General features: G+C 37.2%; 1 non-coding gene across 1 annotated transcript; it reads right to left on the reverse strand.

Annotated features, from left to right (window-relative positions):
* Positions 1-8,307: 8,307 nt before the first annotated feature.
* LOC142451921 (U1 spliceosomal RNA) lies at positions 8,308-8,470 on the reverse strand. Its single transcript, XR_012785025.1, has one exon. It is a non-coding gene; the product is annotated as a U1 spliceosomal RNA (small nuclear RNA).
* Positions 8,471-8,790: the final 320 nt, after the last annotated feature.

Below are 8,790 nucleotides of genomic sequence, written 5' to 3' on the forward strand. Positions count from 1 at the left end.
GAAGTCACAGTACCGGGACAAACTGACAGATGAATCATGAGGTATATCCTTTATCTTTGAAACATTTAAAAGCAAGACATACAAAGAATGTGGATTTTTCATCACTACTTTTATAAGAAAACATTGTAAAAATTACAGAAAAGAAAAACTACAAAGACACTCAAAATATGACCGAAGAAGACTCTAAAAATAGCATCCACATTAAAAATTTAGATGTAGGAAAGTTTTCCTGACTTTCATTTGCTGATGGAGCACAACTCAAAATGAGAAGAAATGACTTTAAGCACACTAACAATTGGAGCATGGAATATACAAATATGAATCTAGGAAGATTAGTAGTTGTGAAATGTATTAGAAAGCCTAGCAATCTCTATCCTAGGCATTAGTGAACTGAAATGGATTGGCATTGGGCATTTTAAGTCTGAAACTCATATTGTTTAATAAGATGGAAATAAACTCAGGAAGAATGCGATCACATTCATGGTCAAAAATAACATTTCAAGATATATCCTGAATTGTAGCACTATTGGTGATAATTATATCTACAAGAGAGTATGGTTAATATAATATTCAAATGTACTCATAAACCAATAAAGCAAATGATGAAGACATTGAAGAATTATACAGACTTCAGTCTGAAATGGATCAACATGCAATCAAGATGCATTGATAATTACTAATGACTGAAATGCAAGGGCTACAAAAAAAGAAGAAAAACGAATTTGTTGGAGAATATGACCTTAGTGATAGAAACAAAGATGGAGCTAGCAAAATAGAATTTTTCAAGACTAATAATTCTTAATTGAAAATACCTTTCTTCAGCAACATAAAGAACACCTACATGCACCTGAAAATGACTAAGTGATATACGCAGAACTCAAATTGAGTCCATAGATAGGGAAAGTCAAGGGAAAAAGTTCAGGATTATCAGTCAAAACAAGGCCAGGGACTGTCTGTGTGTGGAAGAGAACATTAATTTCCTATACACAAATGAAGGTTGAAGATGATAAAAATTAAAACAAGTTCACAGAGTCAAACTCCAGCCTGGAGAATATCCCATCCAAATTAGAGACAATCTCAAGAACAGATTTACCTTGCTGAACACTCATAACTAAAGACCACAGGAGCTGCGGGATGACAAAGGGGCAAAGGGTCATTTAAAAGACAGAAAGCAAAAAAGGAAAGGAAGTAAAGCAAAAATAACAATGGATGTCAAAAGAGTCTCTGAAATTTGCTCTTGAATGTAGAGTAGGTAAAGCATATGGAAAAACTGATTAAATAAACAGTGTGAGAAGAAATTTTCAATAGGCAGCTAGAGAAGATAAAGTTATGTATTGAAATGAAATGTGCACATACCTATTATTAGAACTCCTCTCAAACTAAAAGAACTGAAGAAAAATTCAACCCAGAGTTACAGTATAGAAAGTGTAAGGTAGTTGAGAGGTGCCAGAGGAAAATCGGTCGAATTTGAGCAAACAGGCTATACTGGGGAGAAAAACCCAGCCTGGGTGAAGTTCCACGGTCTACAGTGTTTGGGCCGAGGGAGTCACACCCCAGGCTACAGTGGTGGTGCTTATATAGCCAAGGAACATGTGACTGGGCTGTCTTGAGTCCATATAAGTTAGTCAGGGCTTGGAAGATACAGGTATGTCCGGGTTTCTGGAATGTAAGGTGTTTTCCTGGTTCCGGGTGTATTCATGCTGGGTGCAGAAGGGTGGACCGAGAACAAAGCGGTCACTGAGCCAAACGGGCCATGAGTTTAAGAAAGAAAAAAACTTGCAAAGCTGCTTTACATTAGCCAGCTCTGGTCAGTTCCACATGGGTGGGGGAGATTCAAGGTCACTTGCTGCTAGAAGCCGGCAGTATTGATCTGGCCATACAGAAAGATTTTATGGGAAAAATATTGAGTGCTGCAGGAAATCTCAAAAGATACTGCAAGGGATACATGGATGCAAAGAGTACAGAGTCACTGTATGAATAACAACCACAAATGAAGAAGAAGAAGAATAGCATTCAATCATTGCAAGAGTTACATACAATCAAGAATAGCTGGTATGGAAGGAAAAAGGTCAAGATGAAATGGAGGAATTGAAAACCAATAGCAAAACTAAACAATATAAAAGTACTGTCATTAAGTTGATTCTGTCTTATAGGACAGAGAACTGCCACAGTGGGTTCAGAAACTGAATCTTTATGGAAGTGGAAAGTCTCATATTTTTCCTGTGAAGAAAGATGGTTTCAAAATGCTGACCTTGAGGCTATCAACTCAATTCATAGCCCACTAAGCCTCCAAGGAGTTTCCACAAATTTTCAAGATTCTAATTTATGTTTCAGCACACTTGATATAACATGGAAAGCACTCCTAGCCTATTCCAAGAAATTGGTCATACAACTGTGTGTGCCACCAACTGTGGTGCCCATATTGGTTCCCCTTACAAAGAACGATGACCTAATAAAATGCACAAGTTATCAAGCTGGATTCAGAAAAAATGAGTATGTAGAAGTTGACATCAGATGGAACTTTGCTGGAAACAGAAAATACCAGAAAGATATTTACTTATGTTTCATTTGCCTTGCAAAGGCATTCAACTGTGCAGGTAATAATAAAGATGGATAATGTATAGAAGAATGGGAATTCCAAAACAATTCATTTTGATCCTATGGAAACTGTACATTGATCAAGACACAATTGCTTGAAAAGAACAACGGAGTCATATCTGCTGTGAAATTAGAAAAGTGTGAGTCAGGGCTGTATCATTTTACTATACTTCTTCACTTTTTACACGGAGTGAAAAATCCAAGAAGCTAGACTACATGAAGAAGAGATTGGAAGAAGGCTTATTTACAACTTGCAATACAGAGCTGACTGGCTTGTTGAAAGAAACAGGACAGAAGCAGCAACTCATAAAGATCAAAGATTGCTGCCTTCAGTATGCAAAGCAAACCCAAATCCTCACAATTGAACAAATAGGCCAAGTGAAAAAAAATAGAAATTCTCATGGGTTTCATTTTACTTTGATGTACAATCAATGCTCATTGAAGCAGCGGTCAAGAATTCTGCTATAAAAATCTCTTTCAAGTGCTAACAAACTTTTCTTGCATTGAGGAAATACTTAAGTAGAGACCCATTGTCCATCTGCTCCCTCAATGCAAGAGCACTTTGTTCTATTAAACCGGCATTCCAAGATGTTTACCTTCCTGACACAATCGCTGAAGACAAAGCAGGTGCATAAGCCAAAGTGGTGAAGAAAGCTGATGGTGCCCGGATATAGGAGATATAGCATCTGGGCTCTTAAAGGTTTGAAGGTAGACAAGCAGGCATCTAGCTCAGAAGCAACAAAGCCCACGTAGAAGAAGCACATCATATATATGTGTGTATATATGTGTGTGTGTGTGTGTGTGTGTGTGTGTGTGTGTGTGTGTGTATACCATAGTGAATGAAGGGGGAAGTGCAGCAGAGTGGAGAACCGAGGCCCAAGTGTCGACCACTGGAGATCTCATAGAGGGGTTAACGAGAGGAGATGGGTTAGTCAGGGTGCGATGTAGTACCGATGAAGTACACAGTTTTCCCCCAGATCGTGGATGCTTCCTCCCCCCTACTACCATCATCCGAATTCTACCTTGCAGGACTGGATAGGGAAGAGGTTTTACACTGGTGCATATGGGAACTGGAGGCACAGGGAATCCAGGGTGGACGAAAACTTCAGGACCAGGGGTGTGAGAGGCGATGCTGGGAGAGTGGAGGGTGAGTGGGTTGGAAAGGGGGAACTGATTACAAGGATCCACATGTGACTTCCTCCCTGGGAGGTGGACGGCAGAGAAGGGGGGGGAGGGAGACTCCGGATAGGGCAAGATATGACAAGATAACAGTCTGTAAATAATCGAGGGCTCATGAGGGAGTGGGGAGCAGGAAGGGGGGGGGGGAGAGGACCTGATGCAGAGGGCTTAAGTGGAAAGCAAATTCTTTGAGAGTATTAGGGCAAAGAATGTACAGATGTGCTGTATACAATTGATGTATGTATATGTGTGGATTGTGATAAGAGTTGTATGAGCCCCTAATAAAACGTAAAAAAAGAAAGGAAAAAATGATTAGAGTAAAGAATGTATAGATGTGCTTTTTACAATTGATGTATGTATATGTATGGATTGTGATAAGAGTTGTATGAGCCCCTAATAAAATGTTTAAAAGAAGAAGAAGAAGCACATCAGTCTGTGTAATCATGAGTTGTCGAGGGGATCAGTTATCAGGCTTCAAAGAACAAAGTATCTCATTGTGAATGAGCAAGAGCATGGAGTTTAGCCCCAATGCCTATTTGTAGGCAACTGGACATCCCCTTACAGAAGGGTCACAGGGAGGAGACGAGCCAGTCAGGGTGCAGAACAGGACCCCCCCCCACACACACACACACACTATCATGATCCCAATTCTACCTTAAAAATCCAGCTAGACCAGTGGATAAACATTGGTACAGATAAAAATGGGAAACACAGGAAATCCAGGAGAGATAGCCCCCTCAAGACCAAAGATAAGTGTAGCGATACCAAGAGGGTAAGGGTAAAGTGGGTTGGTTAGAAAGGGGGAACTTATCACAGGATCTACATATAACCCCCTTCCTGGGGGATGAACAACAGAAAGTGGGTTGAGATTGACGTTGGACAGTGTAAGACATGAGAAAATAATAATAATTTATAAATTATCAAGGATTTATGAGGGAGGGTGTGGGGAGGGAGGGGGGAAATGAGGAGCTGATACCAAGGGCTCAAGTAGAAAGCAAATGTTTTGAGAATGATGATGGCAACAAATGTACAAATGTGGTTGACACAATGGGTATCTGTGTGGATTGTGATAAGAGTTGTATGAACCCCCAACAAAATGATTTTAAAAAGAAAAAATAATTATCAACTGCTAATAAATGTAGCAATCAATGTGAAGGCTAAGATGTGTTTGGCCCAAATTGTGATATTTTCAATTGCCTTATATACACATGAGTAATGTATAAGAAATAAGGAAGACAAAAGAGCAATTGATGCATTTGAATTATGTTGTTAGCAAAGTTTATTGAAAGTACCATAGCCATGCAAAAGGACATACAATTCTGCTCCTTTGAAGGACAATCAGAAAGCTCCTTAGAAATGAGTATGTTAGTCTGGGTACGCTAGAGAAACAAATCCACAGAAAGCCATATATATAAGAGAGAATTTTATATAAAAGTTAAGTACACATCAATACAACATCTCAAACCAGTGCTGCCCAAGACTGCAAGTCCAACATTAACCCATATATCACACCAATCCACAAAGTTCTCCTCCATCTCACAAAACACACACTGTGACACTGACTGCAGGAGGAAAGCCAAACCAGTGAACTTGTTAGCATCTCAGCGCTGGCAGGCGTCTCCACACGGCTGCTCCAGCACCCAGGGCTGCATCGGGACTAGTCCATGTGGCTTCTCCTTGGGAATGTCTTGCAGGAAATGAGCCTTGCCAGCTGAAGCAGGGAACTGGCTAAGGCAGCTGCACCCTGGTCCAACCATCACAAAGCAAGAGCCCCGAGAACTAGAAAGGCGAGGCTCACAGAGCCAATTTTTTCTTTCCTCCCTTCAATTAACCCCACATGTGTTTATCTGCCAGGTTGGCACAATAAACTACCTCAGTGAGAATGGTGTGACTTCCTCTTATGTTGAACATGTTATCTGGAAAGTTCAGACAGCAGAAGAGAACATCATGCTGGTAAAGTACAGGGTCGGCAAGATCCTCACTGAGGTGGATTGACACCAGTGACTGCATCAGTGGGCTTAACCATTTCAATTATAATGCGGGCACAGGACTCAACATTTTGTCCTTGTGCTGTACATAGTCATTGCTACTTGACACCTAACAACAAGGAAAGGAGGTTTTATTTAAGAGAAATGGCAATATAAATAATCAAACATTAGAATATGGAATGAGTGTGAAGAGTGAATAATACTGTCTTGTTCTAGACTTTAGGCAGAAGGAATTCTATATTTTATTATTATGCACCATCCTTTCTGTTGGTTCTTGGCATATTCCTTGTATCAATTAGAGAGAATCTGTTTTAACTATTTGCTGAGAATTTTCCACTGAGGTCTGAAATTGTATTTTAAATGCTTTTTCTCTATCTATTGAGATAATAATAAATTTCTTTTTTAGACTGTAAACATAGTAGGTCATCCTAATAGATTTTTTTGAATATTGAAAGAGCATTGAAGTCACAGAATAACCCCACTCCTATCATGCTATATAAATGTTCTTTATGATTTAATTTGGTAATATTTTGCCTCTATTCTTTTGGGAAACATTTCTTGTTTGTTTTCTTTGTTATTGCTATTTTTGTTTGGTTTGTGCTCTGTCATATTTAGGTATCAGGGTAATCCAAGTTTTATAAAATGAGTTAAACATTTTATTCATTTTGGAAGAGATTTGTATACTTTATTCTTTTAGTGTTTGTTAAAATTTATTGGTGAAGCAATCTGTGCATGGGGGTTATTTTTAGATGATTTTGAAGCTGCAAATCTAATTTATTCAATAGTTTTAAGGCCATTCAGATAAACTATTTTGCCTGGGTGAGTTTTATCAGTATGTTTTTTTTTGAGGAATTAGTTCATTATATCTAACTTGTAAATTTTATGTGCATAGAGTTGCTGTAATATTCCCTTGTTATAATTTTAATAATATTACAATGGTGTCAGCAGTAGCAATATTCTCATTAGCCTTTTTGATAACATCACTAGGGGGCCTAAAGTAATATTCTGTCTTTCATCTCTGATATTGACACCTTGATCTTTTTCCTTTCTTTGTCAATATTGCTAGAGGTTTATCATTTTTATTGCTCTTTTCAAAAAAACAACAACTTTAGGTTTAAAACATTTTCTTTATTGACTTTCTCTTTTCAATTTTATTACCTCTGTCTATATTATCATTTAAACTTTCTTCCTGATTGATTTTAACTTTATGCTTCCTTTTCCATTGTCTATGTTATAATCTTAAATTATTAATCTAAAATTACTTTATGGAAACCATTTGTTGCTTTAAACATTCTTTCATTTAAACTCCAAGCTATTGAGTTGATTTCAATTCATAGTGACCTTATAGACCTTATAGAACAGGCAGGGCTGCTCCTGTTAGTTCCTAAGATTATAACTCTTCTTGGGAGTAGAAATCCCTCTCTCTCAAGGAGCAGCTGGGTCTTTGAACTGTTTACCTTGAGGTTAGCTCAAGGCATAATCGTTACACCACCAAAAATTCTTACAGCTTTTAAATTTTCACTCAGTACTACTAGAGTTATTTCACACAAATGTTGACTTGTATCTCCATATTCATGTTAGTTTATTTATATTTTCTCATTCCCCTTGAGATTTCTACTTTGGCTCATGAAATTAGAGCACTGCATTTAATTTCAAAATGACTGAAGATCTGTCTGGTGTCTTTCAGTTATTGAAGTCTATAATTTCAATACATTCAAAGAATAATTGTAAAGAATGTCATCATCTGAATTTGTTAAAGTTATGACTTAAGGCATAGTATATGTGGTTGAATTCCATTTGTACTTGTGTAATATATTAAGATTACCCCTTTGGGATTTCTAAAACAAAACGAAGTCCCCGTAGCTAGTAAACTACTAAGTTGGTTTCTCTTCCTTAAAATCGTCTTTGAGGTCTTCTGACTCATCCTTAAAATGCATGATCCATGTAAAAGTGATCATTTATATGTGTGCTATCACTTATGTGTGTATGTATATCTATCTATCTGAGACATCAGCTTGTAAACTTGTTGCAATGATCAAGGATTTATGAAGATTTCCACGTGTGCTTTTTTTAAAATGTGGTATTAGCCGTGACCTCAAATAATATTATTTCCATGTCAAAGAAAACGTATCATTTTACTTGAAGGCACTGTAACAAAACTAATATGTCATTATTGAGATAAATTGTCTGCAGCCATCTACTGATCACAAAGACATGTTTAAACATGTTTTCTTTGGAGTAAAACCCACAAATGTATGGTGGAACCCTATCAGCATTCATTTCTTTATTTTCAGTATAGCCTACCTGGATTAGGATGACATTGTAAGAACAGATTTGACTCAATGAACACCAATGACGATGCACAGAATAATTAATAATATAAAATAATGAATAACTTATTAATTTTGTATTTCATATCTATTCAGGTAATTTATAATATCTACAGTCTTTTAAAAATTACTTTTATAGTTATATTAATAGTTTTGTGAAGAATACTAAAAGTAAAATTTCTAGATTGACAAATTAAAAGAAAAATTTTTTTTAGGGGAGAGCGTGAACACAGTCCCCCACTACTACAAATCATGCAGTCGAGTTTCCCACTTTTGGGGAAATCGCAGGGGTCAGCACATCCGGAGTGCATGGATAAGCCTCGCCCTGGGAAAACCACCTTCGCGATCATGGTATCTTCTCTGTCAGATAAGTATTAAACTTTAAAATTCTAACTGAACTATGGGACATTAAAAAATTCTTATTTTCACTTCTCCTTACTGTATATTTTTTAAATTTTATTAACCCCTTTGGATTTGGCAGCACGTGATTTGGATTAGTTATATTAATTTTTTTCTTTTACAGGAACTTTTTTTCCTTTTCATTTTTAAATACTTTACAAACAACCACAACCTTTAATGATAACCATCATATATTAGGAGCCCTGGTGGTGTGATGAATTGCATCTTCATCCACTACCCATAAGGTCATTGGTTTGAATCCACAGCCTGCTCTGAAGAAGAGAGATGACGCTTTC

This window comes from Tenrec ecaudatus, chromosome 6 (genome assembly GCF_050624435.1).
Source record: "Tenrec ecaudatus isolate mTenEca1 chromosome 6, mTenEca1.hap1, whole genome shotgun sequence".
Taxonomy (NCBI): domain Eukaryota; kingdom Metazoa; phylum Chordata; class Mammalia; order Afrosoricida; family Tenrecidae; genus Tenrec; species Tenrec ecaudatus.